The 19,582-nt window shown below is 46.9% G+C and overlaps 1 long non-coding RNA gene across 1 annotated transcript; it reads right to left on the reverse strand.

The window, feature by feature from the left end:
* Positions 1-1,036: 1,036 nt before the first annotated feature.
* LOC122435752 lies at positions 1,037-7,357 on the reverse strand. The gene is made up of 4 exons (XR_006267698.1): positions 7,228-7,357; positions 6,716-6,892; positions 5,492-5,590; positions 1,037-2,408 (listed from the first exon to the last, which is right to left on the reverse strand). It is a non-coding gene; the product is annotated as an uncharacterized LOC122435752 (long non-coding RNA).
* Between the last annotated feature and the right edge of the window lie 12,225 nt (positions 7,358-19,582).

Consider the following 19,582-nt stretch of genomic DNA (forward strand, 5'->3'; position numbering starts at 1 on the left):
TCCAAAACTGCAGAATATTTGACTTTCAGGGGACCTTGGGCCTCATTATTTGTTTATTGTAATGTATTACCATGCTAATGACATACCCACTAGTGCCATGACAGTTTCCAGGCTGACCATAAAAGGCCGAAAAGTGGGCAGTGGTCCAATTCCTGGAAATCATCCTTTTTCCAAAACAGTTGGAATAATCCTCCCAGTGATTAGCCTATGAAATTACCCAGCACAAGAAAACTAACCATCCCATATTTTGGGGCCTCTCACATTCTGAGATGGCCCACATTCTGTCTGTGGACTGTGTTTCTCCCAGGCCTCTCTCACCTTTTGAGATGGACTGTATTCTATCTATGGAATGTGTATCCCTCTAAATAAATCCACTTCCTACCTATCACTTTGTGTCTCACTGAATTCTTTCTGTGATAAGACATAAAGAACTTGAGCTTCAATAAGTCCCAATCAGAGTTTTGGCAGGGTTCAAATCCCATCTGAGTTCTGTGGTTTCAGCCACATGACTCAGTTTGCCAACTCTCTCTTAGTCTCGCTTACCTTATCTTTAAAATTAGGATGTTGAACAAGATAGTCTTTAAGGTCATTTCCAAACCCCAGATTCTCTGATTCTGTGTAGTCTATTCTTATCCCTATGGACTACACACAAGCCCTCCTGATACTCGGTATAGTTGGCTACTGGATTAGAGGTGGACACAAATTCTTTGATATTCCTCTCATAGAGGGGCGAGGTCTACTTCCCCTCCCCATTATTCTGGGTTGTACTGTAACTGGCTTTGGCCAATAACAGACTGCAAAGGACATGATATTGTGCCAGTTCTGGGCACAGTAAGTGGCTGTCCTGAGCAGGGTCAGGATGAAGTAGAGGGAGAGAAGGTGAGGAAGAAACTTGGAACTTTGGGACTCCAAAGACAAGCCTCTAACAGGGTATGGCAGTTTTGGCTTTATGCATCCTGGGACACTAGGTGTTAGGGATCTGAACCATAATGGGGAAAAACAAATCTGACTCCATATTGAACCTGTTTATTTTACTTTAACCTTTGTATTATATTGCTCTTGCTACAAAAATGCTGCCTATAGCCTGCAATATACAGGACAGTCCATTCTCAAGGGTCTGATGTTTCAAGGTATAACGTCAGAGATACATATTCCACTCATACAGAGATAAAAGGTGCAGAACAGAGAATAACATTTGTCTTGTTGGAGGTTTATAGGAACACTGTGACCAGACCTAGGTGAACAGAAGAAAGGATTCTGGCACCAAGAAGTTCACAGCAACCAACCACACTCTGTCCCCTTTTAGCGTAGAAGAAACCTGAACTCTAACTCAAGTAAGATGGTTTTCAGGGATACTAGTCCACCATCTTCTCAGTCTGCTGGCTTTCTGAATAAAGCCGCTATTCCTTGCCCCAACCATTTATCTCTTGATTTACTTGCCTGTTGTGTGGGGAGCAGTAGGAGTTTGGACTCAGGAGCAGAATTGTTTATTATGTGAAGTCTGGCCAACTTACTGGAGAGACGATGCAGAGAGGCTTTGAGTCTACAGGAAGAGAGAGGTTTTATGAAGTCCAATCTTCCAGTCATCCCTGCCAAGGTGCCAGACATGTGAGTAAAACTGTTTTGGGCCCTCCAGATCAGCCCCACCACTAGCTAAAGGCCAGCCAGTGATCCCAGTTGACACCACCTCGAGCAGCAGAATCATGCAGGTGAGCCCTGCCCTCCTTCCTGAGATATAAAATCACAATACATAATAAAATGGTTGCTGTTTCAGTCACCACATTTAGGGAAGTTCATTACGTAGCCACAGACAACCAGAATACTGTGTTGATGGCATTCTGTGAAATTCTTTGCAGTTTAACATGCAAATATTTGATAGATGTTGGAGAAAACATAAAAGAAACCTGTTAAAGTGGATGACATTTTGTGCTCTTTCCACTGACTTTGATTTCTCAAGTCAATTACATGGGCGGTGGACACATTTTTAGAGCAAACCCACTAAAAACAAGGGCCTCCTTGAGATCTCTCTTAATGACTATGACGTAGCCCAGGAGCGCGGTGTCAGGACTTGTCCAGCGGATGTAGGAGGAGGCAGGGAATTGTAATGAAGGCTGGAGAAGGTGGGGCCCTCACTCAAAGAGGGCTTTGTCTGCTCCTGGACACAGTGTGGCCGTTTCCTCAGGCGAAATGTTCAGTTTGGGAGAGATTTGCAATTTGAAAAGACAGATTTTATTTCCTCCTCTTCCCAGCTAATTTAAACCTCCACTGATCCCAAGGGAGATTTTTAGTGCAGTATAATAAGGACACTTTCAGAATCACAGCCTCTTTTTTTCTGAATGTGTTTCTTATGTAAATGCTGCATCAGAGCCATTTCCCTCTTCTTTACACTTTACTTCTGCTTTTAAAACCTGCAAAATAGAAACACAGAGAAAGACACCTTGAAAATACTTTGGGTTTCATCTCTTTTCCATTTTTACCTCAGGCTCCCCACATTTTTTAAAAAATCCTTATTCTTCAAGTCAAGCATATTTAAAAATCATGTTCTGTTGAACTGGAGAAGCAGGAAAAAAAAAAAGATTCCTGTATATTTAGGTCCAAATATACCAAGAATGCAAGGCACTTTATAATGATCTAACAATCCTCAGAAGGCCACAGTGAGGTCAGGTGGCCCGTCAAGAGTCATTCAAAGAGGCCCCTCTGAGGCCGTGGTGCTCCCCTCTCCCATGACAGTGTTTCTGGAGGCAACACGGGGGCGACGGGTGGGGCAGCAGGGAAGAAAAGTGCTGGCTGCCTAGGGCTCTTCCAAGAAGGTTTCCTTTCCTTCCCGACTCCCTTCCACTTTCCCACTGCCTCTCACTAGGGAGAACTGGCCACCGTGTAGTGTTTGTGGTCCACGCTTGTTACCCTATATGGCGGCTATTCTACAACACCTAACTGTACCGATTTGTTCATATCTGTTCACCTGGGCTCCCAGTCTGACTGTGGCTCAGATCATGAATTCCTTATTGCAAAATTCAGCATTAAATTGAAGAAAGTAGGGAAAACCACTAGGCCATTCAGGTATGACCTAAATCAAATTCCTTACGATTATACAGTGAAAGTGACAAATAGGATTCAAGGGATTAGATCTGATAGAGTGCCTGAAGAACTATGGATGGAGGTTTGTGACATTGTACAGGAGGCAGTGATCAAGACCATCTCCAAGAAAAAGAAATGCAAAAAGGCAAAATGGTTGTCTGAGGAGGCCTTACAAATAGCTGAGAAAAGAGAAACTAAAGGCAAAGGAGAAAAGGAAAGATATATCTATTTGAATGCAGAGTTCCAAAGAATAGCAAGGAGAGATAAGAAAGCCTTCTTCAGTGATCAATTCAAAGAAACAGAGGAAAACAATTGAATGGGAAAGACTAGAGATCTCTTCAAGAAAATTAGAGATACCAAGGGAACATTTCATGCAAAGATGGGCACAATAAAGGACAGAAATGGTATGGACCTAACAGAAGCAGGAGATATTAAGAAGAGGTGGCAAGAATACACAGAAGAACTATTACAAAAAAAGATCTTCATGACCCAGATAACCATGATGGTGTGATCACTCACCTAGAGCCAGACATCCTGGAATGTGAAGTCAAGTGGGCCTTAGGAAGCATCACTATGAACAAAGCTAGTGGAGGTGATGGAATTCAAGTTGAGTTATTTGAAATCCTAAAAGATGATGCTGTGAACGTGTTGCACTCAACATGCCAGCAAATTTGGAAAACTCAGCAGTGGCCACAGGACTAGAAAAGGTCAGTTTTCATTCCAATCCCAAAGAAAGGCAATGCCAAAGATTGTTCAAACTACTACACAATTGCACTCATCCCACATGCTAGCAAAGTAATGCTCAAAATTCTCTAAGCCAGGCTTCAACAGTACATGAACCAAGAACTTCCAGATGTTCAAGCTGGATTTAGAAAAGGCAGAGGAACCAGAGATCAAAATCCAACATCCATTGGATCATTGAAAAAGCAAGAGAGTTCCAGAAAACATCTACTTCTACTTTATTGACTACACCAAAGCCTTTGACTGTATGGATCACAACAAACTGGAAAATTCTTCAAGAGATGGGAATACCAGACCAACTGACCTGCCTCCTGAGAAATCTGTATGCAGGTCTAGAAGCAACAGTTACAACCGGACACGGAACAACAGACTGATTCCAAATTGGGAAAGGAGTACGTCAAGGCTATATACTGTCACCCTACTTATTTAACTTCTATGCAGAGTACATCATGTGAAATGTCGGGCTGGATGAAGCACAAGCTGGAATCAAGATTGCCGGGAGAAATATCAATAACCTCAGATATGCAGATGACACCACCCTAGTGGCAGAAAGCAAAGAAGAACTAAAGGGCCTCTTCATGAAAGTGAAAGAGGAGAGTGAAAAAGTTGGCTTAAAACTCAACATTCAGAAAATTAAGAGCATGGCATCCAGTCTCATCATTTCATGGCAAATAAAATGGGGAAACAATGGAAACAGTGACAGGCTTTATTTTCTTGGGCTCCAAAATCACTGCAGATGGTGACTGCAGCCATGAAATTAAAAGACGCTTGCTCCTTGGAAGAAAAGCTATGACCAACCTAGACAGCATATTAAAAAGCAGAGACATTACTTTGCCAATAAAGGTCCATCTAGTCAAAGCTATGGCTTTTCCAGTAGTCATGTGTGGATGTGAGAGTTGGACTATAAAGAAAGCTGAGCATCAAAGAATTGATGCTTTTGAACTGTGGTGTTGGAGAAGACTCTTGAGAGTCCCTTTGACTGCAAGGGGATCCAACCAGTCCATCCTAAAGGAAATCAGTCCTGAATATTCATTGGAAGGATTGATGCTGAAGCTGAAGCTCCAATACTTTGGCCACCATGTGAAGAACTAACTTATTGGAAAAGACCCTGACACTGCAAAAGACTGAAAGCAGGAAGAGAAGGGGACAACGGAGGATGAGATGGTTGGATGGCATCACTGACTTGATGGGTATGAATTTGAACAACTCTGGGAGTTGGTGATGGACAGGAAAGCCAGGTGTGCTGCAGTCCATGGGGTTGCAAAGAGTCGGACACAACTGAGCAACTGAACTGAACTGAAATGATTCACCTGGGCTCTCAGGTAGCTCAGTGGGTAAAGAATCCGCCTGCAATGCAGGAGACCTGAGTTGGATCCCTTGGTCAGGAAGATCCCTGAACAAGGGCATGGCAACCCTCTCCAGTATTCTTGCCTGGAGAATCCCATGGACAGAGGAGCCTGGCGGGATGCAGTCATGGGGTCACAAAGCATTGAACAGGACTGAGGCAACTGAGCACATTCACCTGCTTAGGAGCAAAAGCAGTGGGGGAAAGAAGGATTATATCTCATTTCCATATCCCTGCACACAGCAAAAACAATAAAGAATAAAAATACACTTAATGAACGAACGGATGATTGAACAAATGAGTTTCAATTCCAAATCGGGCACTTACTAGCACAATTGCCTTGGGCAAGTTCTTCCACCTCTGAGAAGATCCTGGTTTCCTTCTGTGTGAGATGTGGAGAGTGGCAAGCCCCTCCCTCGTGGGTAGCTGTGAGAGATAATGGGGTAACATTTGTGAAGGGTGTGGCAGAACATGTCAAGACATGTCAGGCACACAGTTGCTTCTCAGCTAAGGTTCAGCCACTCCTCATTTCCAGATCCACCTCCTAAAGCAGGGCCTCGAGATGCACTGGGCCTGGCTGCTCTATAAGCCTTGAGCGCCGGGGCGAGGGGGACCACCTGTGGGGCTCGTTGTTCCCAAAGTACTGCTCTTCCTTCCTGTGTCACTTACATCAGTTTCCTTAAGACCTGGTCCTTTAACCTGAGGCTTTGCTGTTTGGTTGCTAAGTCATGTCTGACTCTTTTTGACCCCATGGACTGTAGTCTGCCAGGCTCCTCTGTCCATGGGGATTCTCCAGGCAAGAATCCTGGAATGGGTTGCCATGCCCTCCTCCAAGAGATCTTCCCCACCCAGAGACTGAATGCTCTATCACCGGGCAGGCAGATTCTTTACTACTGAGCCACCAGGGGAGCCCCAACCTGAGATTTAGTTTCTATTTAAAAGGCAAATTTGGGGGAGGGAGGAGAAGGGGACACTTCAGGCCTGGAACCTCTGTGGATGAGATAAGGAGGGGGGGGATGGAGGAAACTGGGAATCTTGGGATTCCAAAGACAGGCATCAGGAGGGGCTGTCTTGCGTACAGGAGAGATCAGAGTTCAGATCTGAGCTTTTCCTGTTGCTGGAAGCAAGTCAATTACTTAACCTCTTCAAATTGTAGCCTGTTGTTTGTCAGTCGTCCAGTCGTGTCTGACTGTTTGCAACTCCATGGTCTGCAGGACCCCAGGCCTCCCTGTCCCTCACCATCTTCCAGAGTTTGCCCAAGTTTATGTTCACTGCATCGGTGGTGCCGTCCAGCCATCTCATCCTCTGATGCCATCTTCTTCTTCTGCCCTCAATCTTTCCCAGCATGAGGAACTTTTCCAATGAGTCCTCTGTTCACATCAGATAACCAAAATACTAGAGCTTCAGCTTCAGCATCAGTCCTTCCAGTGAATATTCAGGGTTGATCTCCCTTACGTTTATTGACCTATAAAAAAGGACTGTAAAAGCGAGGGTGCGGGGTGACTCTGGGGTTAAATGAGGCGATATAGCCAATGCTTAGTAGTTAGTTACAGTTCCTGCGCAGTGGGTGCTGGAGAGAGACAGAGGCAGCGCCTGCGGGCTCCAGTAGGTTAAGCAAGGCTCACAGTGGGGCTCCATCGGGCCATGGTTACTATTTCCTTCCCATCACCTCAATCTCTCAGGCTCCGCTCTTTGCCTGGGGCCAGCTGTGACCACACTGACAGCCACCTAAATTATGAGAGAATGCACCTTTTCCATCCTCAAATCACAAACCAGAGACAAAGGCGAGAGTACAACAGTAATATTTCATGCCAGCGGAGACAGTGGGCCTCAACTTCAGCCTCAGGAAGGAAATGGTGAAAACATTCCACCATTGAATTGAAAGCCAGGAGAAAACAGTAGGTGGGAGGCAACCCACAGAGCGGGGCGGGGCGGCTGCGGGTTGCGCCTCGGGCCGCGAGGCGCTAGGGGCGCAGGTGGGAGCCTGTCCGCGCCCCACCTCACTCCACCCCACCCCCCAGGGCGCCGGTGAAACCTCCCGGGCCGTGGCGCCGAGCTCTCACCCCTTTGCTTTTCTCCCCTGCTCCTTCCTTCTCCCCCTCTCAGCCCCACCGCGGCTCCTACACCTCCTCTCCAGGCGCCCCGGCGGGGGCGAGGATCCCACCAGGTGCACCGCGGGAAGCTCGTAGCGCGGCTCACCCTCTTTCGCCCCTCCCCTGGCTCCGCCTTCCCTTCCTTTCTCTTTCTCTCCTTTCTCTTTCCATTTACTCTTCTCTCCTCTACTCCTACGCTCTTTCCTCCTCGCCTTTTTGCTTCTCCCCTCCCCGCCTCGCGAGCCTCCCTGTCCACACACCGCGGTCTGGAACGCCCCAGAAGACGGCTGATGACCTGAGACGGATCCCAGCGCCCTGTTGATCTTTTCTTGCTTTGCTTTGAGGAGGAGATAGCTATCTCCGAGCATGCCCTGGCTGGCTTGTCCCAGTGGGCCCACTGAGCTGCTGGGCACCCAAATTTCGATCCTCCTCCTGCGCACTCCGCAACGCCTCCTCACTGTCCTGTGTGCGCTCTAGGCTGGCCCCAGACCCGTTAAACCAGTCTCTGTGGTCCCCGGACACCGCGTCTGAGAGCCACATGCTGCGGGAACAGTGAAATGTAACAAGCTATCCACCTTCTCCTCTCCCTGCTGGCCTCTGGTTGCGGAAATGCTGCCACAGGGCTCAGGTTGTTCGGGGAGCCCAGTTAGGAGTGGGGGGTGCAGGCAGGAGAGCCAGGTACACCCCTGGGGTGGGGATGGAAAGGGGCATCTGGAGGGCCTTCTGGCCAGGCTGGGCCCCAGAGCAGAGCCTTATTCAAATTCAGAATTCAGTGCCACACTCTGAAAGCCTCTGGCATTTCCTCCTGGGTGGGGATGGGTTTCACCACAGGTCACATTGCTCCAGGAAAGAAAAAGAATCGTGATCTGAATTGTCATGGCAAGTGTGTACTTGAAATCTTATTAAGGTTTATTTTTAGATCTCATGTCTGCTGCACTTATCACCAGAGATGAATTCTAGAGGGTCTCTCTGCTTTACTGATCTTTAAGGAAAAACTTCCAAGATGAGAGAAGAGTGGGAAGACGTAGGTCTTGTCCTGGGAGGGTATGTTTTTGTGAAGCCCTCACCTGCCTTGAGAGGGCAGTAGCCCTGGCCTGGGTTCAACAGGCCTCCTGAATGTAGCAGTAATGCCAGGACTGTGGGAATCCTTTCCGGGGGTGAAGGACATTGCCCCTGTCTTCTTCCAAGCCTTGACACCACAGAAGACAGGTCTCCCTACCCACCCCTACCCCTCAAGGCAGGGTCAATCAAGGCAGATTGACCTCTGGGTTTGTCTTCTAGTAGCAAACAGTTGAGTGCTTTCTATATGCCAGGTACCTTCTATACAGTAACTCACTTAATTCTCACCATCACCCTATTTCCATCCCCTAGTTACAAGTTAGAAAACAGCCCTGCAGGGAGATCTAACCAATCCATCCTAAAGGAGATCAGTCCTGGGTGTTCATTGGAGGGACTGATGTTGAAGCTGAAACTCCAATACTTTGGCCACCTGATGCGAAGAGCTGACTCTTTGGAAAAGACCCTGATGCTGGGAGGGATTGTGGGCAGGAGAAGGGGACGACAGAGGATGAGATGGCTGGATGGCATCACCGACTCAATGGACATGGGTTTGGGTAAACTCCGGGAGTTGGTGATGGACAGGGAGGCCTGGAGTGCTGTGGTTCATGGGGTCACAAAGAGTCAGACACGACTGAGCGACTGAACCAAAGCTAAAACTGAAATAGAGAGCTTAAGCATTTTGTCTGACATCACAGAGCTTTCTGATCACTTTCCTCATCCTAAAAGTGTCCACACCTGCAGGTACCCTGCCTAAGTCCCGCTAGCCAAAGAGCACAGTGAGGGTGGTCGTTCACATTCTGCAGCCCTGAGCACAGGTGCTGAGGAGGAGGGAGCCTAGGCAATAACGTAGGAGCGCTGCTGCAGACAGAGTGACTCTGCATCAACGCTCTGGCAGCCGGTGCCAAGAGCTGCCTGTCCCTGCCAGGCTGCAGAACCATCTCCCACATCTGCCTCTTGAACTGGTACTTCTCTCCTAATGGCCCATCAGCAGCTTCCCAGCCAGTCTCTCCCTCTCCATCAGAGTCCACGTAGTCATAGGTTGTAACAGCCCCCCACAGTCCCCACTTCTCCCAGCTTTGAGGGCAATGTGGAGGCACTGAATACACCCCCAAGAAAACTAGAGAGGAGCCTGACGGCACCTTGAAGGATGCTGCTGCTCCCCACTGGAACCAATCAGAGACACAATGACTAGAGAGGAGATGGGTCGGGGAGAGACTCAGGTCAGAAGGGGATGGAGTGTGGGATGCAGAGGTTCATGGACATGGTCCTGCCATGCCTCTGGGGACTCTTGGCACTGTCCTTTCTTTGGCTCAAAAGCGGCCTCTGTACCACATGTTTTGCCAGCTCCCTTCTGATGAGGCTGGAGGGCGAGTGGGGAGCAGTCTACAAGAGTAGGCCAGAGCAGGAGAGGAGATACCAGTGGGAGCAGGGGAAAGCTGGAGTGGCTGCTCCTACAGAAACAGAATCAAGCCAAGCCACCTCCCTCTGCAAAGCAGGGCCCAGATCACCTTGGAACATTGCAGGGGGGTCTTGGAGCAGCAAAGGAGGAACGCCAAAGTGGCTGTAAGCCTCTCAGAGCGTGTTGAGAGTCAGTCCACGCCCACACACACGGATGCACAGTTATATACCTCCAGCCTCCCTCTTCCACACACACAGACTTTGACACACTTTATGGGCTCCCAAGGTGGTGGTAGTGGTAAAGAACCTGCCTAGCAATGTAGGAGATGAAGGAGACATGGGTCCCATCCCTGGGTCAGGAAGGTAGGTCCCCTGGAAAAGAAAATGGCACCCCACTCCAGTATTCTTGCCTGGAGAATCCCATGGACAGAAGAGACTGGTGGGCTACAGTCCATGGGGTCACAAAGAGTCAGAAATGACTGAGCAGATTTCTTTCTTTCTTTCTGCTTAGGTTACATACTCGGGCTTCCCAGGTGGCTCAGAGGGAAAGAATTCACCTGCCAATGCAGGAGACACCAGAGACATGGGTTCGATCCCTGGGTTGGGAAGATCCCCTGGGAGGAGGAAATGGCAACCCACTCCAGTATTCTTGCCTGGAGAATCCCATGGACAGAGGAGCCTGGTACAGTCCATGGGGTCGAGAGAGTCGGACATAACTGAGCGACTAAGCACAAGCATAGAGTCCATACCCACATTTGACATAAGCCACACACACACACACACACACACACACACACACACACACACACACACACACACACACACGTGGGCAAAATAAAGACACAAAGGGACAACCAGTGAACCACACCCTTGTGAGAGACATTTTTGTCCGTTTACCCAAACAGGCCCAGACCCAAAGGCACACAGTGACGGACTCCAAGATGCGACCACTGGGCATTCCAGACAGCTGGTCCCAGAACCCAGGTGTCCAGCCCTGAGTTGCCCAGAGCTCAGCTGCTCTCACCCAGCCTGGTCTGGGAAGCTCTGAGAATCCCAGGAATGGCTTGGAGGTGCTGGGCTTCCCCCAGGAATGTGAGGCACGCAGACTGGGGTACCTGAGAAGCTTTTGGAAGGCCTGAGGGAGATGGGTGGGGGGGAGCTTTGTCCACTTGGAATGGCCTAAAGCTTCCACGGGGTTCCTCTTCTTGTGTGGGTGGTGGTCAGTCTGGTCAATTGTGTTCCTTGTGGCCACAGTGTCCACTGGCCTGGATGCCACCAATGATGTGCCCCCTGATCCACACAGAAAAATCACCAGACCTGGAGGCTGAATGTAATGTAATGTGTGTGCTCAGCTGTATCCAGCTTTTTGGGACCCTATGGACTGTAGCCCGCCAGACTCCTCTGTCCATGGGATTCTCCAGGCAAGAATATTGGAGTGGGTTGCCATTTCCTTCTCCAGGGGATCTTCCCAACCCAGGGATTGAAACAGAATCCACTGGTGCAGAAAAAGCACCAGACCTGGAGGCTGAATAGCTCGAGGCTAAAAACACAAATTCTGGAGTCACACAGCCTGGATCTGAATCTGTGCTCTGCCTCTGACTAGCTGTCTGACCCTGGGAGTGTTACTTAACCTCTCTAGGCCTCAGGTTTTTTCAACTATGAAATGAGAACAGTAATACTTACCTCCTAGGGCTACCGTAAGAGTTCAGTGGGTACATTTGGACAAATTGCCTAGTGGTGTACACTGCGAGCACTTTGAAGAGGTGGCTACCTAACTGAGAGGGCTGGGGGCCCCGGGGCGGGCGACAGAGTGGCTGATAAGGAGAGGAGGGTGGGGCAGAAAGAAACCAATGGTCTGACCATGACCACACATCTATGTCTCTGTGCTGTCAACTTTGATATTCTGGAGGGAGAATAAGTAAGAGCATATTTCCTCACAGAGTACAGTGTGCTCAACCAGAAAGCCGCAGAAGACAGGAACATTTCCTCATTATTATATAATCATAGCAAAGATAATGCCTCCTTCTCAAAGGAGTCCAGAGCACTTAGATCCTGCATGGTCAGAGCCCAACATGCCGGGCCCTGTGCTGGAGGATCCAGGCTGCTGGCTGCCAGCTCGGGCTGCTCCTGCGGTGGGAACAGCAGCATGTTGACCACAGGCATCCTGAGGACCCCATCACACACAGGCTTGTGCGTGCACATGTACACACACACACCCCAGCAGCAGCAGCACCACCACCATACTCAGCATCAACACGGCATCCTCAGAACTCCTGCGACAGGTCCACTGCCCCGCGGCCGACCCACACGGCGAGGCCACTGATTCATGTGCTCCGGCTCTATCATCCACAGCCCCTGGAGGCTGCAGAGCAACTTAGAAGTCTTGGAAGGGCTCCGCAGAAGCAGGGGAGCCCTCTCAGCCCAGTGTTTGTCAACAGGAGAAGTGAGGTGAGGGGTACCGGCCTGACACAAATTGGCACTTCCTCCTCCCCTCTTCTGTAGGCTGAGTTTGTGTCCGAGAGGGTCCCATGAGCAGGGCAGCCAGAGGGCTGCTCCACAACGGAGTACAGGCAGTGACTCCCGTCTGCCCACTGCGAGCCTCACTGCGGACGCCACTGGGGTAAGAAGCCCAGGAGGACCCAAATCATGGATGAGGACCTCGCCTCTCTGTCCAAGCTCCGGATTGGACTACATGGAGGGGAGAGAGGTTTTCTCCTTGTTTGAAGAAGCAGAGGCCCATGGAAGGATTCCGTGAGGCCAAAGAAATTGCAGAGTTGCTGATTTGATAGGGCCGCTGAGGCAAAGGAGGGCTGTCTGGGATCAAGTGTGAGTCTGGTACCACGAAGACTTAACACTTCCCTCCACTATTAAGCATAGATGGCGTTTTGCTTTTAGGAGAAAGAGGGACACGTGTGGCTCCGGACTTGAGAGGTTTTTTAAAATTACTTTTTATTGGAGTATAGCTGCTTTACAATGTCATGTTAGTGTCTACTGTACCACAAAGTGAATCAGATGTATATATATATATACATACACACACACACACACACACACACACACACACACACATATATCCTCTTTTTTCTGGATTTCCTTCCCATTGAAGGAAGTGCTCTTTCCACAGAGCACTGAATAGAGTTCCCTGTGCCTTACACTAGGTTCTCATTAGTTATCTACTATATTATATATAGTAATAATATACTATATTATATATAGTAACAATAGTACATATATGTCAATGGCCATCTCCCAGTTCATCCCACCCTCCTCTTTCCCTGCCTTGGTGTCTGTATGTTTGTTCTCTACGTCCATGTGTCTATTTCTGCTTTGCAAATAAGATCATCTATATCATTTTTCTAGATTCCACATATATATATGCCTTAATATATGATATTTGGCTTTTTCTGACAGTTTCTAGTTCTATCCATGTCTCTACAAATGACCCAATTTCACTTCTCTCTATGCCTGAGTAATATTCCATTGTACATATGCACCACATCTTATTTTTTTAATTTATTTTTTAATTGGAGGAAAATTACTTTACAATATTGTGTTGGTTTCTGCCATATATCAACATGAATCAGCCATAAATACACATATGTACCCTCCCCCCATGAACTTCCCTCCCACCTCCCGCCTCATCCCACCCCTCTAGGTTATCACAGGGCCCCAGATTTCAGCTCCCCGTGTCGTACAGTAAATTTTCACTGGCTATCTAATTTTTCATGTGATAATGCATATGATTCAATACTGCTCTCCCTATTTGTCCCACCCTCTCCTTCCCCGACTGCATCCACAAGTGTGTTCTCTATGTCTATGTCTCCATTGCTGCCCTGCAGATAAGCTCATCAGTAACACAGGACTGGAAAAGGTTAGTTTTCATTCCATCCCAAAGAAAGACAATGCCAAAGAACATTCAAACTACTGCACAATTGCACTCATCTCACACACTGGCAAAATAATGCTCAAAATTCTCCAAGCCAGGCTTCACCTGTACATGAACTGAGAACTTCCAGATGTTCAAGCTGGATTTAGAAAAGGCAGAGGAACCAGAGATCAAATTGCCAACATCTGTTGGATCATTGAAAAAGCAAGAGAGTTCCAGAAAAACATCTACTTCTGCTTTGTTGACTATGTCAAAGTCTTGACTGTGTGGACTACCACAAACAGTAGAAAATTCTTAAAAAGATGGGAATACCAAACCACTTTACCTGCCTCCTGAGAAATCTGTATGCAGGTAAAGAAGCAACAGTTAGAACAGGACATGGAACAATGGACTGGTTCCAAATCAGGAAAGAAGTACATCAAGGCTGTATATTGTCACCCTGCTTATTTAACTCCTATGCGGAGTACATCATGTGAAATGCCAGGCTGAATGAAGCACAAGCTGGAATCAAGATTGCCAGGAGAAATATCAGTAACCTCAGATATGCAAATGACATCACCCTAATGGCAGAAAGCGAAGAACTAAAGAGTCTCTTGATGAAAGTGAAAGAGCAGAGTGAAAAAGTGGCTTAAAACTCAACATTCAGAAAACTAAGATCATGGCATCCAGTCCCATCACTTCATGGCAAATACATGGGGAAACAATAGAAACAGTGAGAGACTTTATCTTTTTGGGCTCCAAAATCACTGCAGATGGTGACTACAGCCATGAAATTAAAAGACGCTTGCTCCTTGGAAGAAAAATTATGACCAACTTAGACAACATATTAAAAAGCAGAGACATTACTTTGCCAACAAAGGTCCATCTAGTCAAAGCTATAATTTTTCCAGTAGTCATGTATGGATGTGAGAGTTGGACTATAAAGAAAGCTGAGTGCCATAGATTTGATGCTTTTGAACTGTGGTATTGGAGAAGACTCTTGAGAGTCCCTTGGACCACAAGGAGATCCAACCAGTCAATCCTAAAGGAAATCAGTCCTGAATATTCATTGGAAAGACTGATACTGAAGCTGAAGCTCCAATACTTTGGCTACTTGATGCAAAGAACTGACTCATTAGAAAAGATCCTGATGCTGGGAAAGATTGAAGGCAGGAGGAGAAGGGGACAACAGAGGATGAGATGGTTGGATGGCATCACCTACTGCATGGACATGAGTTTGAGCAAGCTCCAGGAGTTGGTCATGGACAGGGAAGCCTGGCATGCTGCAGTCCATGGCATTGCAAAGTGTCAGACACGATTGAGTGACTGAACTGAACTGAACCATCTTTCTAGATTCCATATATACACATTAATATACAATATTTATCTTTCTTTTTCTTACTTCACTCTGTATTATAGGCTCTAGATTCCTCTTTCTTACTTCACTCTGTATTATAGAATCTAGGTTCATCCACATTATTAGAACTGAGTCAAATGTGTTCATTTTTATGGCTGAGTAATATTCCACAGTGTATATGAACTATGATTTCTTTATCCATTCATCTGTTGATGGACATCTAGTTGCTTCCATGTTCTAGTGTAATGTAAATAGTGCTGCAATGAATGTTGAGGTGAATGTGTCTTTTTCAATTATGACTTCCTCAGGGTATATGTAGGCTTCGCTGGTGGCTCAGATGGCAAAGAATATGCCTGCTATACAGGAGACCCAGGTTCGATCCCTGGGTGTGGAAGATACTCTGGAGAAGGAAATGGCTACCCACTTCAGTATTCTTACCTGGAGAGTTCCATGAACAGAAGTGTGGTGTGCTCCAGTCCATGGGGTCACAAAGAGTTGGACATGACTGAGTGAGTTACACTTTCAGTTTTCAGGGTATATGCCCAGTAGTGAGATCGTACCACATGTTCTTTATCCATTCCCCAACTTGAGGGGTTCTTATTGCCCTTCTTTTGGCCTTCCTGCCTCCCTGGGCTCTCAGATATACACGCTTACGCTTGCAGCTGATCGTAAGCACCTTCATCAAAGGATGGATGGACCATCACCATTTCCTGAACACTCTGGTACTTGGTACCAGGGAACCCCATAGTCACAACACTTTTTGCCTAGATTTCTGTGATGTCCAGGTCTCATACAGATGTCATAAGACAAGGAAGACCACTGTATTTCTGGTGCTTCATGTAGAGGCAGACACATAGTAGGTGCGGACAGCTTTTAAAAATGCCTTCCTATCATTGATAGCACAGTAAGAGTGGTGACCCTGACAGCAACAACCATCACCGCTGTGTGCCAAGGGCTCATTATGGGCTGGCCCTGTTCTGCATGCTTTGTATGTACTATCTCATCTAATGCCCTTGGTAGCCCTATGGGACAGGTACTCTTCCCAGCTACATGTTACAGATGAGGAACTGGGGCACAAAAAAGTCAAGTACGTTGCTTAAAGTCACGCAGGTCCTATGGGATGGGGCCAGCATCTGTATCTGGAAGGAGTCCAAGCACCTAGCTGTGAGGTCAGACTTCAGCGCCCCTATTTTTCTACTGCAACCCGTTCCCCTCAATTTCTCCAGGCTATTACCTTCCTCTCTTTCCAGATTCATTTTACCTGCCACCTCCTCTTGTGAGGCTCCCCCATCTGTCAGCCCACAGTCCCCAAGGCTGAGCTGGGTGACTCTTGCTTTGTTTCCCTAGCATCATGTAGATGAGTCCATGGCACTTGCTGTGAAGGCACATTTATTTTCTCCCACACAGTTCAACAATAATATCCTACCCATCACTCTATCACCACCGCCTGGCAGCATGCTGGATACTAGGTCATTGCTTGTTGAGTGGTGAACATTACCTATAAAGGATCAGAGAGTAAATTAGACTTTGCAGACTACATGCAGACTCTTTCTCCTCCCAATTCTTGAAAAATATGAAAACCATTCTTCTCTTGAGGGCCACACAAGAACAGGCCATGGGGTCAGTTGTACCAATGGTTCATAGCTGGTCAAGTCCCCTGTCATTGGGGAAGATATTTCTAAACAAACAAACAAAAATTACTAGTCAAACTAATTCAATGATTTTTCACGTGAGGGCCATATGGGTATATCAAAATGGCAGGCAGAGGTTGGGTGGGTGTGTTTGATTGTCACAATGACTGGGGAGCGGGGTTAGCCACACTTGGTGTTAACAGGTGCACCCAGGATGCTAAGCATCTGGCAATGCTCAGGGCAGTCCTGGATAACGTGTCAGAGACTCACTGAGGCACACAGGCTGGTTGGTTGATGCTTTTTTCTTACTGCTTTCAGTAACATGCAATCATGTTGGGAATTCACTGAAATAAAAGGCATTAGAGAACCACCAGTTCCTTCTCAGATCCAGTTGTTTAGGTGGTACAAATAGGAGAAATGAGACTGTATGCCTTGAGGCAAGGAAGGACCCTCCCTAGGTTTTTCTTGGGATCCCTGGCACAACCTTAAGACCTGCTGTAGCTTCTTGTGGCTTCTAAGCCCTGCCCCAGAGCAGGGTTGTCCCTGGAAGATCACCTGGGGAGTATGAACGGAAGCAGGGATTCACCAAACTGTGTCATAATCAGTCCTGAGCAGGCCAGATCCATCCTTGAGGCCTGTCCCTTGTTGAATTGGGGGAGACGCAAAGCTGTGTGTGGGCGGTTTCATTGGAAGTGGACAACCAAGCCACAAGAAACATGGAGTGGAGAAGCTTGGTTAGTGGTTGATCCAGGAAGCCCAAAGCAGCCTGCAGAACAGCCACCTGACCCCTCTTTATCCCCCACTTCATCCCACCATGGCTTCCCTGGTGGCTCAGATGGTAAGGAATCAGCCTGCAATGCAGGAAACCTGAGTTTGATTCCTGGGTCGGGGAGATCTGGAGAAGGGAACGGCAACCCACTCCAGTATTCTTGCCTGGAGAATCCCAGGGACAGAGGAGCCTGGCAGGCTACAGTCCACGGGGTCAAAAAGAGTTGGACATGACTGATCAAGGAACACTTTCACTTTCATTACATTATGCATCTGGAGTTTAAGCACATGTTTTGATTTAAAAATCTCTCATGCTGTCATCATGAAAACTAATCAAATATTAGTCTAAACTTCTACTTAGACGCCAGCAGGCACTTTAGAAAAATGTACCAATAAGTACAAAAGGGTCCAATCTTCTTTTGAAGAGCTTTAATGGTAGTTCTCTAGACCATAGAGACTTAGAATTGGGCATAAGGGTCTAGATTTGGAGACTACTTCTAGCTCTTATTAGCTACGGGTGAGTTCTCTTTTCTTATTTATTTTTGGTTGCTCTGGGTCTTCTTTGACGTGCCTGGGCCTTCTCTAGTTGTGGCGAGCGAGGGCTACTCTTCCATGCAATGCAGAGGCTTCTCATTGCAGTGGCTTCTCTTGTTGTGAAGCACAGGCTCTAGTCATGCAGTCCAGTAGCTGCAGTCCAGGGGTTCAGTAGTTGTGATGCATGGGCTTAGATTCATGTGGAGTCTTTCCAGATCAGGGATGAACCCATGTCCCCTACACTGGCAAGCAGATTCTTATCCACTGTACCACCAGGGAAGTCCAGCCATGGGCGAGTTCTCCACTCTCTCTCGGAGTCTTCATTTCCCCATTTGTAAAGCCAGAATGATTGACCCCTTCCCATCCTGTTCTCCGGGGGTGATTTTGGTAATGCAAAAGAGATGAGGCGTGTTAAAGCCTTTTATGAACTATAAAGCATCATAAAAAACAGAAAATCCCTCAGGACATCTTGTTTTTGCATAAATCAGAAACTAATTTTCTATAAAAATTCCTTTTGCCTTAGAATCACCTCTCTTTAGAACAAACTAGCTTTTCTCAAGAAAACAGGTCATACTGACCTTTCATTTGGGGGCCAGACACCAAGGTATCAAGATTAGTTCCAATTTTATAGCATTATACAGAAGTTCCAAGATAGGAATTCATAAAGCATTGGGGTGATTTACTCTGTCACTGATCTATTCATGAAGTTCATATCCATACCTTGCTTCTACACTTGCTCAGCTATGTAAGATGATTTTTAGATTGCTGTCTTACTGACCTCGTGTCACGGCAACCCCATGAGGTAGGTTTATTACTTCTGTTTTACAGATAAGGAGATTGAGACTAACAGAGTTTAAGTAACTTGCCTACAGAAATTCAGTGAGAAATTAACGGTTTTCTTTAAAAACCTTTTTTTATAAAATTAAATCTCGTTGTTTTGGGGGGCTGTGCTGTGCAGTATGTGGGATCTTAGTTCCCCTACCAGGCATCAGATCTGTGCCCCTCTGCACTGGAAGCATGGAGTCTTAACCACTGAACTTCCAGGGAAGTCCGTATCTAGTTATTTTCATCTGTGCTAGAAGATATGAAACAAGTGTCCCCTCCTTATTAAATCATCAACACATGTACAATCATTCTTCAGTTAAAAAAAAAAAAACATGCAAGTGAAAAATAAATTGACAGAAAATATGCAAAGACCAAAATTTCAGAAATTCTGTTTTGGTTTTGTTTTTATGGGCTGAAAGCAGAAACTTCAAATCAGTTTTTCAAGGAAAAATAGGAAAGGAAGTGAAAATAAGCCTGGAAATTTCAGGAAGAATGAAAAAGACTGGTTTATGAGGACTTTAGGCTGTCAGCTCTCACTTTCGCCAGACATCTCTCTTGTTGGTTGACCGCTCAGATGTCTTGAAGGAATGGGAGCTGTTTTCACCTCACATTTTCCCCTCTGTTCCTTCAGACAATGAACTGGAGCCCTCGGGCCTGAAGCAGATGTTTTCCTCCCCACTCCTTGTCATTTTGCTCTTCTGTGGCTTCTATGAATCCAGTATTTCCTGGCTTCTGTGGGCCAAGCTAATTTGATTCTCAGTTACAACACGGCAGCATCACTTTATTGACCTCATTCCCTTACCTCCACGTTCTTGGCTCAATTTCTGACGAAGCTCAAGGACCAACTCTATCTGTGAGGTTGCAGGATGTGAGGGAAGTAGAATACTC

The sequence above is a fragment of the Cervus canadensis genome, chromosome 2 (assembly GCF_019320065.1).
Source record: "Cervus canadensis isolate Bull #8, Minnesota chromosome 2, ASM1932006v1, whole genome shotgun sequence".
NCBI lineage: Eukaryota > Metazoa > Chordata > Mammalia > Artiodactyla > Cervidae > Cervus > Cervus canadensis.